Source organism: Onychostruthus taczanowskii, unplaced genomic scaffold (assembly GCF_017590055.1).
Source record: "Onychostruthus taczanowskii isolate IOZ18803 unplaced genomic scaffold, ASM1759005v1 scaffold52, whole genome shotgun sequence".
NCBI classification, from domain to species: Eukaryota; Metazoa; Chordata; class Aves; order Passeriformes; family Passeridae; genus Onychostruthus; species Onychostruthus taczanowskii.
The window spans coordinates 6,730,941-6,752,299 of NW_024502791.1; the positions used below are offsets into that span (position 1 = coordinate 6,730,941).

The window sequence follows — 21,359 nt, forward strand, 5'->3', positions numbered from 1 at the left end:
TTTCAAAATTGCCCTCCCACTCTTCGCATAGACTTCAGCATCCCACCTACAATCTCTCATCTATTCAGTGCTCGTTTTGTTCTTCAGTCTTGGCTTCAGTCCAGTCTTTTCACAAAGCGTGGAAAAAAGCAGGGAAATAAAAAGAAGTGCAAAAGCCTACAGCTCCCCAAAAAGAAACCAGGGGCACTCATTATAGAAGGGTACCTCACACTGAGTACTGGGGGTACATGGGGAGGGAGAAGGATAAAGAATCCTCCTAGAATGTCACAAAGGATTCCGTGCATAAACCACAGATGTAGATATGTGTGTCTATGTACACATGCAGAAAACATGTATGTGTGCATATTCTTATGTATATGAAGAAAATGCATACAATTATATATGTATTTTTATTGAACAGTAAACCATATGAGCACCATTGGAACTGCTATGAGGAATACATACTAATTTACAGAGTCATGCAATAGGTATTCAGTTTGATAGTGAATGCACTATCCCAGTGTACAGACTGCTAGAGACTCCTGCAGCTCAAGGTTTCAGGGCCAGGAACCAAGTTAGCCAAGATCAGACTGGAGTTCGCAGCACAGATAAGCCACATCTTGGGAGCACTTTTACCCATTTATCTCAGAATCCTGAGTTGGAAAACCAGCACCACCAGCCCCAGGCTCTGCCATACATTGCTCCTAGGGCAACTCATGGATTGTTGGGCAGTTGTGCATCAACTTTTTGAAAAGCCCACTGAACTCAAAAGTCAAAATGTTGAGATAAAAGAAAGCATCACAATAATGATTGGTATGAGGTACTGAAATTCACTGTTTGAGGTTTCAGCACCTTGTAAGTCATGACAACTGTAGCTGTTTCCCCAAGACAGAAAATTCTCATTCCGGTGTAATTAAACTATACTTTGGAAAGATCCTGGACCAGCTCTGTCTTGCAGTGCTGGACTGCCTGTTGAATTGCAAATGTAGTCTCTGTTCACACATAAGACACTAGTCATGAAATCCTCAGTTAAGACACTAACGAAACGGTCCCCAATTAATCACTGTATTCTTTGCAACAGCAGATATCCTCATTAGGAAAGCAGCAGGACATTAACAAGTCCAGCGTTTAGAGTGTCCAATTAACTCATCGACTAAATAGCCAAGCAACTTCTCCAGTCTAGCTTTTCCAGTCCCCTCTTTCCAGCTGCAGCGATTGGGATCCCAGTCATGTCGAAAGTAGTGGTTCTTTTGCGCTTTGCAAAGCCTTTGAGAGCGCCGCTGTGAACAGCAAACAACGGCCGCTCAAGTGTTCTACAGGTCTTTCACTTGCACCCACAAAAAGCTAAGAGCGCGCTCAGGGAGCTCAGCACAATTAAGAAAAAAACCCCACCCCTCTACCTTTGTAAACAAGGAATGACTTAACCTGCTAACAACGAGTGTGGTTGGAGCTCCGTCTGGATCATGTCACGCCTCAGTTTTTGCCGAACCTCAGCAGTGGGTGATCCTGCATACAAAGTGAGCTCGGAGACAAAAGTGCTATAGGGTGAGTTAAGGACAAAGTAGCAGCTTTCAGCCTGGATTCCCAGTTAGTAAAATCCCTTGCCAGGGCAGGATTATTCCCTAGAGTATATATTTCCAACACTTGTCTTGCCTAATTTTCTAAGTGTCTCAAGCTTGGAGCCTTTCAGTGCTTGGCGAGAGGAGCCGTTCTGTGGCCCGGCAGGTTCTGAGGCTGGGCACAAAGGAGGCTTGCACAATGGCCAGGGCCCCGCTGCAGTCCGTGCAGAAGGAGCGGCTTCTCCAGAAGGAGCAGGGTCCCAGCCTCTGAAATGGCCTCCATTCCTGCTGCCTGAAAACCACCCAGACTCTCTTTTGAGCAATGCCTAGTTACATCCCCATTTCTGTTTCTTTCCAAACGTGACATTCACTTGTTTTAAACAGCTGAAAGGCATAATTTCTGCACTTTGTCATGACTCAGAGTGAAATTCATCTACTTTTCTTCCTCTGTTCCTTGTATCATTCCTATCCCATTTTATTTCTACTCTCTGTTTTTCAGCGAATTTGTAACCATTTCTCCTGCACTCGGAGCTTCCCAGGTGTAAACACTAAGCATTCTCATTGTGTGCTTCCTCTGACGTTAGTTATTGAAAATGCCCCAGGCATTTTTGATTTCAGTAGTACTACAGACACATCTCCTACATACTACTACAGATTCCTGCAGTACAATTATCTGCTCCAACTTTCTGCACCATTTGGACAGGAAAAGAAAGGAGCTAACGAACCAGGGAAGGGGAGAAGGGATGTATATATTGAAAAAAACACCCTAAAATTAGAACAAGAGAAAAGCACAGGGCAGAAACAACACCCAAGGCTCTGACTAAGGTTTTCTTCTGTGGTCTGTAAGAACATTACGTAGAAAAAAACTACTACGTCAAGTCTAGGTGGAGGTGACCAAAGGTAAGTGGCTCAACATGGGACATTGCAGCTCACAGACTTGCCCACAGGTTGCAGAAAAAACCATAGTTTCCCATGTTCAGCCAAAAATCACCCAGCCCAAACCGCTTGTTCACAAGTTTATTAGTAGGGGAAGAAACTGAAGACCAGCCACAGCTTTAAAAGTATTTATAAGCACTTACTTCCACCCATGGTCCTCAGAAACTAATTGTGTTCAAGTGTAGTACATACTTTTACTGCAGACAGAACATCACCAGATTGCAAACACAATCAAAAGCCCATTTTCTTAGCTTAATTTGCCATTAGTACACTGCAGGTTTATAGAGGCAAACAAACTATAACTGATTTTTCACTGCCACTTCAAACTGTTTCCAAGCAAATATCATAGCAACATTATCAGATCGTCAATTTCACTAAAGTCCTAATTCTCTACAATAAAACAACACACACAAGTTTAAAGGAAGACAGAAAATGTATTCCTGAGTAAACTGCGCATCTCCCTAGTTCTGGACCAACAGGGTCCTGGGACAAACTCCATCATTTAAAGACCTTTTCAAAATTTTAGGAGACAAGGGAAAAAACCCCAAACTCTAGGCTTTTATACATATCAGTCAGTATGTAAAGACTAGTGTTTTGAGATTTTTAATACATACCAAACACTGATTAATGCATTTATTTAAACCTCAAATATAACCATATAGATATGGTAACATTAGTCTGTTAATGTAAGTGGCTTTTCACAGACTCCCTTCTGTTGCATAACAGAAGAGAAAAGTCTTGCCAGTTGTGGCATCCCCCATTTCCCGAGCTGAAGGCGTCTCTTTACAGAGGGAGCTCAGCGCCACTGCCCTGCACGCATCAGTAACTTGGAAATGAACCGATGGAGGCCTTGCCACGAAAAATCTGTTATTTCAGCTGAAACTGCACTTAAAGTAGCTGTCCGTGTTACCCAGAGGGAAGCCCCAGGTCGCGGGGCTGCGGGATGGGCGCTGGCGGCCGGCGCTCGCACACCGTGGGCAGCAGCCCCTCGGCCCGCCTCTGTGGCCGCGCCAGGCCCGGGCCCTGGCGGGGGTCCCGGGCCGGGCCGGCGGCGCCCATGGGAACCCGCCCGGGCCGGGCCTTCACGGGTGAGCGGGCTCGGCTGCCGCATTCAGCGCACAATGCCCGCAGCCGCGCTCCCACAGCACGGGCCTCCCCTGCTCCCCGCTTTTATCATCCTTCATATCTCAGCGATGACAGGCCTGAAAGGGCTTCTGATGGGAAATGTGCTTTGAATTAGCATATTTCCCCCTGCATACAATGGAGGCATTAAGCTGCTGCGTTTTGCAAGTCCAAACAAAAGCAGCCCAGGCTGTTTTTAGCAGCACTGTAAGTTTTATTCCTCCTCTCCTTCCCGAGTTGCAAGCGTATTTAACAATTTTTCACTCTTTCTGTAAAGCAGGAAGCACCACCGATAAAATCTTATTATTTGATCGGTTTCGGTCTTTAAAAGACAGTCTTTCTATACTGCAAAGAGCAACACGGTGTCTGTGCACTGCTTGCACTGAACTGCAGCCCAGGGTCCCCCAGAGAGCTGGCCTGGCTGCTCTCAACACTTGCACAGAACCTGTCATCGAGGATTTCAGAACCCGAACACATGCACAGCAATCCGGTAGAAAGGGTCCTGTATCCAAAGCTCAATTTTACCCCTGTATCCTGGGCTCACTGTTGAAAATATCTGTTTTGAAAATGAGAAACTGAAGCACTGTGCTGTAAGGAGGAGCAAAAAAAAGCCTTCCGTCCACCCTGGATTATCCTTTGGTTTAATGGGAGAGCTGAACCTCAGAAGTATCACCTTTATGAAATGGCTTCAACCTAGAAAGTGAATTTCTATTTACCCAGGAAAAGAGGGCAGGAGCAAGGAGATGGAAATGAGTTCAACACAGAAGAGGAGGAAAAAGCACTGCTGCATCAAACCATCTTTGGGCAACAGCTGCCAGGAGAATAAATCTACCTCAGCTCAGTGTGTGTGTCTGTAATTGCTCATTAACACAGTTGGACCATTAGGAAGCCAGTTTGTGGTTTTCTCGGTAAAGAGGCATGTCTGCCTTGCTCCTACATTAAACAGAATTTCCTCTGTGAGGAAGACATAAGATTAAAAAGTCAAAATGCTTCTTAGAGGAAGGGTTTGGTGGTTTGGGTTTGGTTTTTCTTCTTCTTCTTCGTTTTCCCTCTCCCAAAATTTCCACAGTATTTATGTAATCTTCTATATGTGGCACAGCTAAGAAGAAAAATCACACTCCTTAACAACGTGAGATTACAGCAGAAAAGCAGAATGCCAATGAGATCCTAGGCAGGCAGCTTGCAAGTGAGGTGGATATAAAAGCTCTTCAGAAAAAAGCCTGGGTTGCAGCCTGCAGAAGGAGTCTTGTAGGAGAAATGTCTGCATTGTTCAGACTCTTCTGTTCTGTTTCAGGAAACTTTCCTGAGGATGAGGATCCATCTCTCCTCCTTGATTTCCTCTGCAGCAAAGCTCAAGATACTCAACAGTGTCTGCTTTGCTCTCAACCATGCCCTGCCACGTGCCAAGCGGCCCACGCAGCACGGCGCTGCCGCCCGCAGAGCGCCAGCCTGCGCAGATCTGCACGACCTGGCAGGAGAGGCATTTCACTCTCTGGTCCCCACCGCAGTGACAGAGCTGCTGGCACTGCCACAGCATCGTGTCCATATGGCAACTGCGCAGCAGCGACTGAGGTGTGACCGCAGACATCCTCCTCCCCCTGGCAGGGACCCTCCCTTCTCACCACAAGGTCCTCTGCAACACTGAGCATCTACTAGCTAGGGGTCTGACCCCTAGCACCTCACACCCTTCTCTGACGCACCGGCTCTGCCAACTTGACTCCCAGGAAAGCTTTTTCATAGTCTCCAGTAGCCACAGGTTCACTTTTAATGTGTTTGTTCAGGGGCACTAAGGAATCTGGCTGGAGAGGACTACACATTATTTGGCACCACAACCTTTAAAGACTGGACATGCATTTTCCCATGTTCTGAGGCATTTCACAGCTTGGTACCAAACAGTAGACAAGGCCACCATGTTACCACAGGAAGCTCTAATGTCAAAGCAAAAGGAGAAGGGACTTAAGAAACCCTTCAGAGGCCTTCATTAGGTCATTAACAGATGGATGAGAGTAACAAAGCAGTCTAGGTAGGAGAAAAGAGAAATTAAAGACCAAAATGGAGACTGGTTGTCTCATTCACACTGGAGTGAGTTTGTAACCACTTCTTCTGAGATGAGTCCTTTGGAATCAAATGCCACAACAACTTGACACAGAAATTGAAATAAAGCAGATCTCAGCTCCATTCACATATGATTTTCCTTATCTCAACCCATGAGACTTGTGCTACATTTTCTCTGCATTACGCAGTTGAGGAGCACAGTGGTTTTGGTGGACACCTAATGTTCAGCCAGGGTCAACCCACCACAGCTGGTAAGAGATATCCCCAGCAAACTCAGCAATGAGATTTTAGGCTTCTTAGGAGTGAAGGTCTGTCAAAAGAAACAGCAGGGAAAACAGTGTCAAACTTTGAATTTAAACCAAGGAAAGAGAAAGCTGAGAAAAAAATGCCCTCTGTGTATTTAGAAATACTATGTCTCACCTGCAGAATTTCTCTTCAGCATCTTGGGGTGTGAAGAAGAAAGGAAGTGAATGAACTCAGACCAGGGTAAAGCAGTGCCTTTCATGTTGCTGACACCCAATGGGACCTGATCACAGCACTCCCCAATCCAGGAAATATTCTTAAAATTCATTTATTCTTCAGAATCACTGGATTCAGACGAACAATGAATAGAGAGCACATGCCGCCATCCACTGTGGTGTTCTGGCACAGGGCAGCACCCTGCCAACAAAGGCACCACTCTTCCTTTCAAAGAGCCCCAGAAAGAGTGCTCTGTGCTCTTATGTGATGAGGCAGGCTTTTACAACTTGGATCACTACAGGGTATTGAACTCTGACAGTATGCTTGCTGAGGGCTCTCTTGCTTTATCTCAGACCTCAACAGGTATGTGTGATATCTAAGCTAAAATAAACCAGCCTCATCACATTCATTTTGGCATCATGAGTCACTCTATCTTGCTGAAACAAAACTACCTTGTCACCTCCACATTGAGTAAGTGCTATTAACTTTTCCAATATCCCACCTACTGTTGTTTTCTGCTGTGCAAGTGCACAGCATAGAAACATCTCAGAATATGCTTCACACTTCAGCATTCAGTCAGAGGAGGAAGACACAGAGAATGCAGGATATACTATCCCTGCTCCTGTAGGCAGAAATAGTTTCTGGCCTTCTATATTAATCTCATAAAAAAACCAAACCCCAAAACTACTGGCACTCACACAAGAGATTGATGTGCTGTGAAGCAGGACAAGCTCCACACATTTCCTTTCCTGTCCTTTTAACTCAGTCTAACAAAACCAATTTCAAGGATCATTACTATTTTTGCTACTTTCTAAACAGTGCCCTGACTTGGGGAATCTTGCTGCAGGTATCAAGGCAGAGGTGATTTTCAGTCCTTTCAGGAAATGGTAGAAATTTGCTAGTGTGAATTTTCTGCTCTAAATGCAAGAGTCCCAAAACTTATTCAGACACACAGATGTTAAAGAAAAGAGTACTATGGCTTCCAAGTTTGCCCTTGGAGAGAGGATTAGGATCATAAAACAGAAAATTCCTTTCAGATCAAGGTTGGAAAGCAGAGAATGGCAAATAGTGAAGAGCTGGGTCACCAGCTACATCATGACCAAGATCAGGAGAGTGATGCAGGCATAGATCAGAGTGAGAGAAGAAGTAAATGCTTCCCCACATCATCCTACTGCATCCTAGTTGGAGTGCACTGGCTGGACAGAACCCATGATTCTACAGCACTGCAGGGAGCCTGCATGGTCCCAGACATGCTACACAAGCTCCCAAACCAGGGAGAAACAGCCTGTGTTCTGCTACAGAGGGGCTTCCTCACGGAGTTGTACCACTGAAGCCAAGAAGCCCAGAAATACTCAAGGGCCTGGATACTTATAAACCCTTTTCTCCCCAAAAAATACACTCCTCCTTTCTATCTGCAATGTAACATTACTTCAGATGTTGACAGAATTTTATCTCTCTTCTAAATAGATCAAAGAGAAAAAAAAATTATATATATGCATGTGTATATATATATGTATGTGTGTATATATATATATATATATATGTGTGTGTGTGTGTAAAAGAATCACAACTAAGCCAAGACATAGGAACTAAGTATGTGGGATGCCCTACAGAAGCAAAATGTAATTTTTCCACAGTTTGAATCATCTGGTAGTGTTATGCTGATCCTTTCTCATATATATTGTTTAAGATTTTTCCTTATGGACACAAAAGATATACTACCAATACACAGTGGGCTGTACTTCCCACCCCTGCAAGCTGAAGCACTGTTATAGAAGAAGATATGTTCTGTAAATAAGGCATGTGCAGTCCCACAGAAAAAGAGATTGCACCCCTAAGGCTGAGGAGATACTAGGAACTGCAATAGAGAAGGAAGAAAAAAACCCAGCCATTTGCATCTTAAAATATTTGTCATTTCTGTTTCACAAATCAACATTTTATTTTAAAAAATACTGCTTCTCAGTGCTGGTGTAAGCCTTAAATTTAGAGACATAGGGAAAGAATTTCTATTCCTCTGCAGTAAGAATTACAGAAGGTGTTTCTTCCTCCATTTCTCCTTTGGAACACTTTTGAGCCTGAACTACCCACTTTGCTATACCAAATAGTTGATGTATATCTAAGTGAATGAGATTAAAGAGGAAAGTATATTTTTGCTTGGAAACACGCTATTACAACACAGTGTTGAAAAAGTAAGTATATAAACTTAGACTATCTTTTTGTGTTTGCTGAGGTACTTCACAAACATAGGACAGGTGAATTATCCTTTTTGATGCATAAACTAAGCCACAAAAATTGCTTTCACAAACAGTAAAATCACTTTATTGATCTTCCTCAGTATATGCCTAGATTTCCAGATGGACTCTTAGCTACAGGTGTCAATTAGATACTACAGATATCTTTAAATTTAACAAATTATCTGAACAGAAAATGTTAACAAATAAAATAGGTTACCATTCATGTGAGCTACATCTTTAAGGAGCAGGAAAGCTACTTTCAAGTTATGCTCAGAGGAACATTTCAGTAATTCTTCTCTGAATTTTTAGCTAAGCTATTTCTTTCACATTATTTTTGAAACTTTATAAAAGTTTTCTAAACTCTGCATGCTAATTAGATGCTAATCCAATTCACCAGATGTGGGCAGTCACTCCTTGCAAGGCAGCACTCTTCAGCATTTTGCTCTTAACAATATATCAACCAGAGCCAGAACTGAGTAGCACAGGTTACATTTCTACCTCACACTGAGTTTCTCCTCTCAACAGTTTTTGTATGATTTCCTGTTTATTTTTGTTTGTGACTAAATGCAACATCAAAAGCATGAACTATTTTCAGCTACAACAGCAGTATTTTAATTCTTACCAATTTATTTGACAATGCTTCCTTTTAGAGAGGACTTTACAGAGTGAGAGGCAAATGGAAATAGAGTTTAAAATGTGATTTGGTGAAGACTCACACTGCATTTAGGAAACATCCATACAGCAGGGACAACTAGCAACTATGACATTACATTTAAACTCTGGCACCCAATACTTCCTCATTAGCATCCTTCTGAAATTCTGCTCCTTTTAAGAAGTTTCATTCTTTTGCTTTTAAAATAGCTATGATTTCCTAATACATGATATGCCTGAAACGCCCTCTGACAAGCTCTACCAACACAGTCAGATTTTTCCCACTTGCACTTTCACTTTGTTTGAATGCATGCATTGTCAGCCTCTTCTGCCTCCACCTCTCCTTTCCTACGTTATGTGCAGCACTCATTTGTTTCAGATCAAAAAAAGCACTAGGATTCTGAAGCCACTAAAAAGAAGTTGCCAGCATATGGGATATATGGGAAATTTAATCCAGTAGGTGAAATAAGACTTAACTTTAGAACTGATAAATGGAAGTTTCAGATATTATTACTATAGAATTGGTTGCATTTTTCCTTTTACAATTATGCAGAAGAACTGTGGCCATTGCCCTTGCAGAAAACTGCAAGAAACCTGGTTTTTTTTGGTTTTTTTTTAGCATTGAGACAGATGGCCCTGGCTTCAAATATAGAAGACCTTCCTACACAAAACAGAGGTGCTGGCACATGATACGTGGGTGAAGGATATTCTGGATACTTGCCTGGGAATGTGTGTACCCAAGAGGTGAAATAGTAGGATAAGAGAGAAAAAAGGAGATAAAAAAGAAAGCTAAGAAGGAAGAGGGAAGAAGGAAGGAAGCACCAAAGCGCTGGGTTTAGAAGGCATGGTGAAACACGTCAGTGACAGAAGAAAATGCAAAAAGCCTCACTTTCTGAGCAGATGGGGAGAGCATATGTACCTTTACATGGGGGTTCAGATTACTGCATTGATCACTATTTCTGAATATAAACAGGGCTTGAGATTGAGAGGAAGAAATTACTGTAGTCCAGATGCAGGAGGTCGCAGAGCCCTTCAGACTCCGACCACCTCCCACATGAGTGGGAAAGCAACACTTCCAAGTCCTGCAGCAGGCAAGGTCATGCCAGACCTTCACTGGGTTTCACCCCACAACTGGACCACTTCAGGGTCCCTAACTGGAGGCTCTCCCATCCGAGCAGCAACTCCTGGCAGTCCGGTTCTTGCTCACAGCCTTCTGCCCCTGTTGCCTGTCACAGCCCTGGGCTTACGGTCTTTGTCTTCCTCCTGAATGACTCCTCCTGCTTTCAGCCTGTGCTTAATCCTCCAGGAAACCTCATTCTCCAGAGAAGAAGAGTGCTTCTGTACGTAATCTCCAGACAGCAGCTGTGACCTCGGCACCCAGAAAGGCGATCATTGTGCATGACTGTGGTAGCAGGGGTGAACTTCCCCTCTCCCCCCCGCCACTCATTTAAGGGCTGCTGGAAGCGCGCTGTCACTTTATACACACACACTGCCAGCAGTGACTTTTTCTGGCAGCTGTGGGTACTTGTCCCTTCACCCTCATTGCAGGCTACCCTCAGAATCTGCACAACCATCTATTTTATTATTTTTTATTTTGCCTTTTAAGGGGTTGAACTTCCCACCTGCCAACAGAAGGAGCACTTGTTTTTTGCATTTGGTCCTTGAGGCTATGGCAGTATTACTGAAAAGTGACTTTGTCCATTTTTAATATCCAAAAATACAGAACAGCTGTGCTTTCTCCAAGTCCTTTTCTATAAGAGTGGCTCTGAGACAATACTAAATTCAAGGCTGCCAAAGCTCAGACCTGAACGGCCTGAAAAATTGCCTTTTTTTTTTTTCTACTAGCTCTCAAGACACTCTATACTACCAGCATGTCAGTAATGCAACAGGTGTTATTTAAAGACAGAAAATTTTGAACAATGTAATTCTTCATGGCAGGCTTATCAGCCTTTTAGTACACTCAGCTTTTATTATTCTGACACAAGGCAAACTTACGTAACAGCACAGTGCGTACTAATTTACGGGATAACAACATGGATGTTGAGTTTGGAACAGTGCACTTTTGTTTCAGACTGTGGATATTTCCCATACTCCTAAGAAAGGCATATACTGCACAAACACTTTTAAAAGCATCCAAGTGGAATTCAATATATTGAAAGAAGCTAAAGTACTCTGAAGTGATTAACAAACATGCTTCAGCAGAATGGCACAAAAGGATAATTAAGAACTAAACCCACAGAGATACTGAGACAACTAGAATCTCTTAAATTTCTTCTGCAATTGATCAGAAAAGCCCACTTGCCCACAGACAAGTGTAAAAGTGGTTCCAGATCACTGACAAGTAACTAGAAACCTTCCCATCTTCTAATGCTAATCCTCTAATGCTAACTTTTGGAGGATTTAAGGACTCCTGTATGGAGACAATGAGGATATATGTGGCCACAAAGCTGAACAATATCCCTCCTCTGACTCTGCCTAATGTTTCTTCTTCACAGGCAGAAGAGCACTGGAAGCCATCCACCCAGAATGCTGGTCTCTGGCAGAATAAGAGTCAGAAGAAAAGAAAAGGCAAATGGCAAAAATACCAGGGGAAAAATGATGTGACTTCTTAGTTTTCCAAAATTAGCCTGTTTGATTTATCCTTTATCCCAGAGGACAAATACAAAATTCCTCAAGGACAAAGAAATGCCTTTCTCCTCTAGCTCAATAGAATTTCTCCAGGCTGCCTATGCAATCCAAGCCATCATGTCCCCACTGAGACAACACAACTCTGGTGAAAGGTAAATGGTCACCATTCATCTTAGCAAAATGGATCACAGCAAAATTAAGTTTTTTCCTCTGGCCCTTCCCAAAGTCACCTTTTCAGTCCTTGAAACATTATTGATGTCAATGTCTTCCACCAGAAAAGAAAAACAACTGAAAATCACTCTCAGTACCTTCTCAAAGGCTGAGAGAGATTTCCAGGGCAGGTTTTACACTGAACTACTATTTGAACACCTCCAAAACACACTTTCCCTTCCTTCATTGGCTAGAAATATACTTAACAGAAGCACATGCACACACACATTCCTGCTAGCTATGGCACACATCTTCAGGACTAGGGGACCTGATAATGAAAGACACTTTGCTCCAACAGGCTGGAGAAAAGCTCTCAGCTCTAAGTCCACATAGGTGATTCCCACTCATGCCTGCTTCCCTTCTCTCTTTAAAAACAAAGAGTTGCACACTACCTGCCACATTAGTGCCCACACACAGGTTTCCTTGAGTATCTGAACATTTATATCACAGCCCTTCCGCAGATGAGGTACCCCCAACCAATCAGCATGCTAAGGACTCCATCCCATAGTGACAAAAGACTGCAGGCAGTAACACGCCATGACAATTCACATATTATCATGTACAATCCGTGAGTATCAGTGCTACTTCAGGCAGCTGGCATCAGCAGTGCCTTCCTCATCAAGTGCCTCACAGTGAGTAAGCAGCTCTGGGGCAGATCTGTAATCTCTGCAGATGCTGTTTGCCTGCCTTCATCATGTCTACACAAATGAACATATGGCCTTCTAGCACAAGGCCAGCTTACACAGTCATTAATTAGATATAATTTCAGCCTGTTCGATGTATCTGATACAAAAATCTGTCCTCTGGCAGGACTGCCTTGCGGTATAGAAACTTTGTCTCTTTGTGAACTGACTCATCTGATGAGGAAAAGCAACAATTTTGCCTGAGACTGAGGAAATACCTGTTTATTACAAATGCAGGTACAGCAGTGTAAACACACCTGAACTTGCCAGTGGGTTTCTTCTTGCTCTCCCTAGTTCTCATTACAAGTAGAAGATGGGCACTCCTCTCTCTCCCTCCAGCATGTGATACCCAAGATATTCTCCAAAAGCACCATCACAGGCATTACAATGCCAGTAATTCAGTCCTGCTGCCTGGCCTAGAGAGCTAGTCACAAAACTCCTGGGAAAAAGTACATGGAAGCAATCATTCTATATGCAGATACACCTCATGGTTCTATGTAATAAGTAGATTTTGTAAATTGTTGCACTTCACTCATTTTTAAGTGAATAATCAAGAAAAAGTATTAATTAAGGCTGAAGACTCAGAAAAGTTGGTATGAAAAAATACTTTTTTGGTAAAAGGTGATAAATTTTTGTTCAGATCTTGCCACATTGCTTCATTTTCTCACACAGCAGCACAAAACAACACCAGGCACATATACAGCTCCAGACGGGGGGCTGCTATTCAGAAATAACCTGAGCACATGATGGCCCAAAGGAGAACTTTGAGCTGTGCTCTCTTCCTTCATCATGCACAGCACCATGCAGGAGTTTGCAATGCAGCACTGTTTGCAGAAAAGTGTAACAAGTTAAAGAAGTTTGTAACAACTTCCCAATAACGTATGAGGTGCAAACTTCCAGTTTATAAGGAGAGAGACCTGACCTACAGGCACAGCCTGGAGTTAATAGGGGAGAGGACCTTCTGTGTGAAATGTGAGGAATCTTCAGCAAAGCAAAGCTGGTACTTCAGAGAAAGAAGAGAGCATTTAACAAAAACAACAGAAAAAGCATTTGAGGACTAGCATCCAATTAAATGATTCATATTTGATGATACTGAACTACTTATGAATTACTGTAATTTTTTTAAAAATTTCTATTAGTAGTTCTTATTATACACCAGAATGAAATACCCAATAATAGTGGCCCTTCAAAATACCGTAATAGCTAGAGGTGCTTTTCTGTGGAAACAGATAGTCAGTAAGATCTTTCTTTTGGATGCTAGCTGGTTCATTGGTTTCCCCTTGAACCCTACAATGTTTGCACATGCTCATTTTTTGGCTGAGCAAATAAATGTACTTGAAAGGGCATTGATACCCGCTTTCATGTGAACCTTGGCTTTCCTGAATTTTTTTCCTAGAGATCTCAGACTCTAACAGAACTGAACAGTCACAAATTACATATAAATATGATTATTATGATAGAAAATGAATCATAACTTCTTTGCTGTGTTTCATTGCAAAGGATTATGTTTTAAGACTGACTTCCAGCAGATTCTCAGTACTAGCAGGAAAGTTATATTTTAAATATCTGTGCTATATGAACAATGCTATGCCTATGTAATATATCCATCCTTCCTCAGTTCTTTACTTCTACTTGATTAGAATTAATTTAGCAGTCACTATTTTAATGTAAATCTTCACTATCAGCTTGTGAAGTTGGGAATGGCTGACAGTTATCTCTGTTAACAAGCACTGGTATCTTCCTCATGCCTCTCTCAAGATGAGGCATCTTCAAGCAGGAGCAAGACAGTGCTCAATGGTGTCTGTACAATCTAGGGTTCCTTATTGTTACCCATTTTATGTCCATGGACTGCATCACTGTTTCTATAAACTGAGGAATTCTGAGTTTTTTTAATGTCTTTGACATCTCTATCCCTTTCTCATAAGAAAGTTGAGAAGAGTGACAACAACAAGCTGGTAATGAAGAATCACTAAACATATTTGATATTCACATGGAAGGCTCTAGAGGAAGACCTGGAGACCTCAGCCTGTCCTAATAGGCAGGAGACAAAGCACTCCACCAGCCCAACACCTGCTAGTGATACAGTGATGTGACAGACCAGGGTGTCACAAGACAGGTAGGGGGATGAGACCGACTTGCATCAGAAGATGACTTTCTTATTGGAATTTAACTGGAGGTAGTATGTCCACATAAATACCCATCAAGCTAGACTGAGTCAGATACTTCTTCCAAAACCAACAGGACACATGCTTAAGTGGTACTGCAGAGTCATGAAGAAAATTAAAAGGTTTGAAGTACAAAAGATTTCAGTTTCTCTCTCAACATTTCCATGGTCTACATTTTGCAACTCAAGACATGTGCATCATGAGGGAGTAAAGCCTCCAGGAGATTGGGTTTGAGAAAAGTGGACACCTACATCAGCAGGAAGTCAGCATCCATTTGGGTGTAAAGCACAACATTCACATCTAACACTTGTGGAAGGGTAGTAGCCCCAAACTGGCACAGTCTAAGCAAAGAGAAGAAAGGCTTGCTGGACAAAAGGAACTCAAAAGCAGACAAATTTCCCATCTCTAACCTTGGTGAGGCCCATAGAAACTACTCTCAAGCAATGATGTATAACAGTTTCAAACAAGTCAGAACTGTCAGCAGAAAGTACTACATGATTTAGTGATCTGCTTCTAAAAGTTATCCAAAGAGTGAAATTTAACTGCAAGTAAAAGCCTCCAAGACCTGGTCTTACTCTCTCACAGGGCACTGATCTGGATTTTCGTCCTGTATTTTCTTTTGTTTCCTCTGGTGCCCAAACAAATGCTCTGCTAGAACAGATTATAATGTGCATCATCCCTTCCTGTGGTGAAAAGACTATGAAGCAAGCCCACATTTCCTTCCACTGCCAAAATCACTTAGACATTCTGGCAATGCAGGACACATTCTTTATGTTATCTGGCAGCTAGTGTCTGACAGCTGTTCAGCAGCCTATCTGAAAAAAACCTGATGGCCTCACTCCAGTTCCTGACAGACTTATTCCAGATCACAAAGATTCCAGATTATTATAGCCCACAAGACTTGATCCAGTGAGTCCTCCATCATCTCACTGTCTTCTACCTTTCCTGCAAGGCTATGACATTTCTTCTGGAGAAACACAGCTAATCTGGTATATTGAAAAAATTGGCCAGATGAGTGACCTACTAAATTTATGGGTTAGTTCTTTCATAGATGAATCATCAGCATAATAAAGAGTATTACTTATTAGTAGCGTGCATTTTGTGTTCCAACTTCCAGACATTGGAACTTCTTATGCCACTGCCTTATGAATCAAACTCTGTCTGCTGGTAGAAATATTCCCCCACACAGAGACTGACCTGCTCTTGGATCATAGCAAAACCTCATCCCTCACAGCTTTTCTACAATTACTGTTCTCCTTGAACTCGTGTGAATCAAACCCTTTCAGTACTGAATCTTCATCACTCCTGTAACTGGGGATCAGCTGCATCCCTTCCTCCAGTGCTCTACACCAAGAGTTTACATTCCATTATCCATCACTCTGTGGGCCTCAAACTGCAATTTAGTCCTGTCACGGATTGTGACCTACATTTGGGTTCTAGGTGCAATCCCTTTTTCAGTTCTTTTCAATCCCTATTTCAACTATTTTCCCTTTTTCAATACTCTTATCTTCATCTCCTACACCTGGTTAAATTAATTAAAAAACAGATTCTCTTTCTCCTCTGTCCATGCACTGCTTCCTCTACTTCAACATCTACTTGAAGCCCATTGGATTTTTATGAAGACATTTTATGTCGTGTATAATTTATTCACAATAGCATTTATTTACTTTTTAAATGGTGTGACCAAAATTTTCTTATGCATTTTTTTCTCTTATTGGTTAATAAGAATGTAACAGTTGCCCTTAATTAGACTGGTTGGACTATGCAGCTTGGGTACTTCATGAACAGCTAATATCAAAGGAATTACTTTACCACTTCTAAGGGTGGTGGGAGAGACAAAAAAAATCCAGGGATTTCTTTTTGAGCTACAGCTAACAGCCACAAAGACTTTCATCTCAGCTCTGCAGTATGACAGTTTTAAATAGCTTCAGCAACTTTATACAGCACAGAAGATACAGCTCAATACTGTTTGTCTGAGTTTTCAGAAAAAAAAATTTCTTCAGATCTATCTGAAAATGAAACAGTTTGTCTTTCATGAACACTATGCAGTGCTTCCTGAGGTCTGAAGTCCTCCTTGTCACCAACCATCTTAGAAAATAAGCATTAAGGACACCAATATGAAGAATGTGACCAGAAATTAAATTGTCTTACCTATCTCCTTCCAGCCTGGACCACACACCTCACTGATACAGAATATCTTTGATGTTTATAGCTCAGAATTTCTATGGACCTGCAATAGGACAGCACTGACACATCCATGTTAAAACTAGAGATAACCTGAATTAATGAATTACTTCTGAATAGCAAGGAAGGAAACACAGAACAGAGAATACAACATTTTCTGGAAACCATAATGATTTTCTGCTGAAATATTTAAACATAGTTAATGCCAAGGAATTTTCCCTTTTTGATCTGTTGGGTTGGGAAGTAATACATAATACATATCTTTTTGATCATCTTGAATCTCTCCAGCAACAGGCAATCAATAGCCTTTCCAACAACCACAGAGTAATCAAAAAGATTACAGAGGATTAAAACTGAATATCCTTGATACTTTAAATGTTTAGTGTAAATCATGTGAAAGTTTAACATTTAAACATGCTTTAAAGCACATACTTACTTGGAAAAAGTTCTGGAGTTTTGCTGGGAGAAGACATGCTAGAAAGCAATGCTATTTGTTTTTCCCAGCATACAGGGCTAGTGGTATGAGACAGGATTCTTCTCCATTGCTCCTGGCAAAGGCTCTATATTAGGGAAAGTTAAGCTATACAGTACTTCAAACTTACCATTTCCATTCACCAGCACATTTTTATGTGCATGATGAAAATTGAGGCTGGGCATACTTGTTCAGAGATAGCTACAACATCACAGTCCTCCCAAAGTGGCCAAGGAGCACTGGCACCCCACCCCATCAATCCATGGCTGCAGGATGATACCCTGAACGAGGAGCAGCCAGCTGCACTGGACTCCTGACTCGAGCTGCCATCAGATTTCTGCTGCTGGTGACTTCTCACTTCTGCCAAGACTGCCCCTCTCCATTTCTCTGCAGTTCTCAGCAATCATGCACAAAATACAACTGTATAATAGAACAGCATCCAATATTATAGATATTGCACATACAATCAAGATTAATATCACTGTATAATTTAGGTTGTAGGGATTCCTGGTATTTCCAGTTCAATACCCAGGCCAAAGCAGGGCCAGTTACAGCAGATTGTTCATGGCTTTGTCCAGTTCTGCATTGAGTATCTCTAAGGATGTTCTCAGCCTCCCCGGACAATGTCTTCCAATGCTTAACTACTCTCACAGGGAAAAGAAAATATTTCCTTGGATCTCACTTTTCATTCTTGTGTTCTGGCTTGAGGACATGTTTTTTCATCCTAATATTATATATCTCCAAGATGAACCTGGTGTCTTGTTCAAACTCTTCCAATTAGGGCATAAAAGATTATCCACAAAAAAACCCCACAAAAACAAACAAAAAAAGAACAACAAACTTGTTTTCTTTCCCCTATTTAAACCATTTCAGCCAAATCTGAAATTGATACACTCTTTGAAGCATTTTGCAATCGTACGTTTTTTATGGAGGACTGGAAAACACTTTGAGGGAAAAAAAACCTTAAGAAGATGTACAGAAAGAGCCTGCTGGAAGATCTTATTCTGCATATTCACCCATTTCAAAAGAAAACTGACTGCTCTGTATTAAAAAAAAAAATGAAAGGAAAAATTTCCTTTGTTAGTACCAAAATCTTCAAGTCTTAAAAAAAAAAAAAAAATCAAGGCAATCACATCCTGTAGTTCTAAAAGCTGCTGCAAGAATTAACACAGTATTTTTTCTCCCAGGAAGAAGAAAGTTCGTTTCCCATCAGGCGATCACGACTGAAACAATTCATCCACATTGTGATTAAATGAAACTTTCAAAATGTACTCAAAAGCTACATTCATTGCTGTAAGGAGGAATGACCTCCCTCATAATGAACTCTGAGACTAGCAGCCAGCTTACAGAGGTTTTATAATGGCCAGTTTTGGCTTCAGAGTAACTGGTAGCTTCCTTTTGCAAGCTGCATAGCAGATTTGGGGGCCTGCTGAGGCATTGAAGAACCGGACTCAGAAGTCTGCACTGAGGCTGGAATATGTTATTTTTATATTAATTGTACTATAAACCTGAAATTTAGCTTTTATTTCAACTTTGTATTTTTATAAACACTAGAACTGGATTACTTAAGGCAATTTCAAATGCTATGTTTTAAATAAATAAGATGTTTTAGATGAATGAGAAGAAAGCTCTTGATGTACTAAAGAACATGAGTTGGATCATGGGATGGGCAACACTCCTGAATGCAGTTAGTCTCCTAAGATTCTAATCCATGTAAGAGCCAAAAGACATCCTATCTGCACCAGAAAAACATAACATATGAAGGACAAAAATAAAAAAAAACAACAAAAATAATAAAATAAGCTGAGGAAAAGCTAGGGTCATGAACTACAGGACCAGAGGGCTGGACAGATCAGCTGCAGAACGGACCTGCCATGAGAGGTGCACCCCACAACTGCACATCACACAATTAAATGTTAAGAACAGACTTTCCCATAGATGGATGCACAACTGGCAATGTTGTGGTAGTAATCTGCTAGTGAAAGATGTCTCTGAACCACACTTTTGGGGTCAACACCAAACTAATGAGGTCTCTATTCCAGAGACCTCATTTTATCTTAATCATCAAGAAGTCATTCCATTAGTCAAAAGACCATTAAACAAACCAAAAAGGAGTTTTGTTTGTATTCTAACACCCAATGTTTAATTTTGCAGGACTCCTGACTAGAACAATCTGTTAGCCAAAGAATGAGTCAAGTGGGAGTGGGAATGGCTGAAGTATTCACTGTGACCTGTACAGTTTCCATACATTTTTCTCCAGCACATACACATTATTGTCAGAGGTGCAGTGGTAGAACAGGACATGCACAAATTTCATTCTCTCTAGCTTGTGTCATTATTAACCACAAGCCAAGTCAGAAGGGAAGAGATGCAAGAACAGCTGTACGAATTGGTTTTATCCGAAATGAAGGGTGAAACACCACAATTTCACTGCAGTCCCCATAAAACCAAATCTGCTTTGATGAGTCTGACTTGATGCCCCTCGTTCTGGCCTGCACTTTCTCTTCAGGCATATCCAGCAACAGGGACTGCCACAGCCCTTCAGGCATGACAGTCTCCCCTCCACTGGCCTGTATCTGCATCTGTGTTACTACTGTTTGTAGCACAGTAATGGAGATAAGCAAAATATTTGCTGTTTTCTTTCCTCTGTAATTTAAATCTACTTTCTGGCTGCAGAAGCAAGTGCATATTAACTACATAAGCACCATAAAAACCCTAAGACGTAGGCATGATGAACTCAAGGGAAGAATGTGATTCTGCACTAGCATGAAGTACAGTATGCAATTACAACCACTACAAATATTTTATGTAGAAGATTTATTGGCAAACCTCCACAGAGCCTGTAATCCCTAGCACAATTTCCTGTGCTCTTATTAGAGGAAGATAACCTTTTGGCAATTGTTTGTATAAGATGACAGTAATTGCTCATGATAAAGACCTTAATTAGTGGAAGATAAAGTATTACATTAAAGGAAGTGACAGCAAAATAGATTCTGTATCATTCTCTTTTTTTAATAGTTGATGAAACTAAAAAAGTCTTATAATTGAAAAGAGCACAAGAAATTTTTAACAAAACAGAGAATGTGGCTTGCAAAAACACTTTCCAAACAGCTGCAGATAGCTGGACAGCACATTTGACTTTCCCTTGGGTTGTTAGTGGGTTTCTTATTGGAAATAGAAGCAACTGTGATATACACAGACTTCTAATGAAATGTTGCAATGGAGTCCTTTGTTACCGTGTGACTGGGACACTGCATGACCACGTGCTTAGCTTTACTCAGAAAAGAAGCCTGAGGAATTTTAATCAAACACAATCACAACACAAAATACAGCATGACCAAAAGTAATCTATGACATCTTGTCTTAGACAAACGCCTTCCTAAAAATTTAGCAGTTTCTAGCCTTGGTCAAAAGAAACCCCAAGTCCTAAAACATGTGATAAATGAAGAGGCACAGAAATATGAGGATTATGAAGCATGATGGCAAGGATAGGCACCAACAGCTCCATGCCTGTAGGTACTCCGAGTTGCCACAGCAACAGAGATAGGCTGGAGGAGGCAGGAAGCAGCAAGGAGATATCTAGGACCGCATCGCAATCCCCCATCCTGCAGCTCATACACACCGCTGAGTGTTGGAAGCTCCAAGACATCTAAATTGCAGAGGGAAGACCACCAAGAAGTATGCAGACAGACCCCAAAAATATCCACCCAATATTAAGTGGACTTTGCACTGGCTTGCATTCTGCAAGTACCAGCTCCTGGATTGATTTCTAGACACTTCTACCCATCAAAAGAAAAACACAGGCTGAAGAAATAGGGCACTGAACAGCACACCTCAGCCAGCAGTTAAGTGCTGATCCCAGCTCTGCCTCAGGTCGAGCTTTTCCTACCAAACCATACCAATTTGCACACAGGTACTGTCAGGAGCACACTCACCCTGGAGGACAAGCAGCTGCACCTGAGTGACATCCCAAATTCTCCCCCAACAACAAAGACCAAGACTGATGCTTTAAACATAAGCAT

At 41.6% G+C, this 21,359-nt stretch overlaps 1 protein-coding gene across 2 annotated transcripts in view; it reads right to left on the bottom strand.

The window, feature by feature from the left end:
- GPM6B (glycoprotein M6B) overlaps positions 1 to 21,359 on the bottom strand; it is a 105,415-nt gene that overhangs the window by 36,990 nt on the left and 47,066 nt on the right. The gene's annotated exons all lie outside the window — the stretch shown is intronic.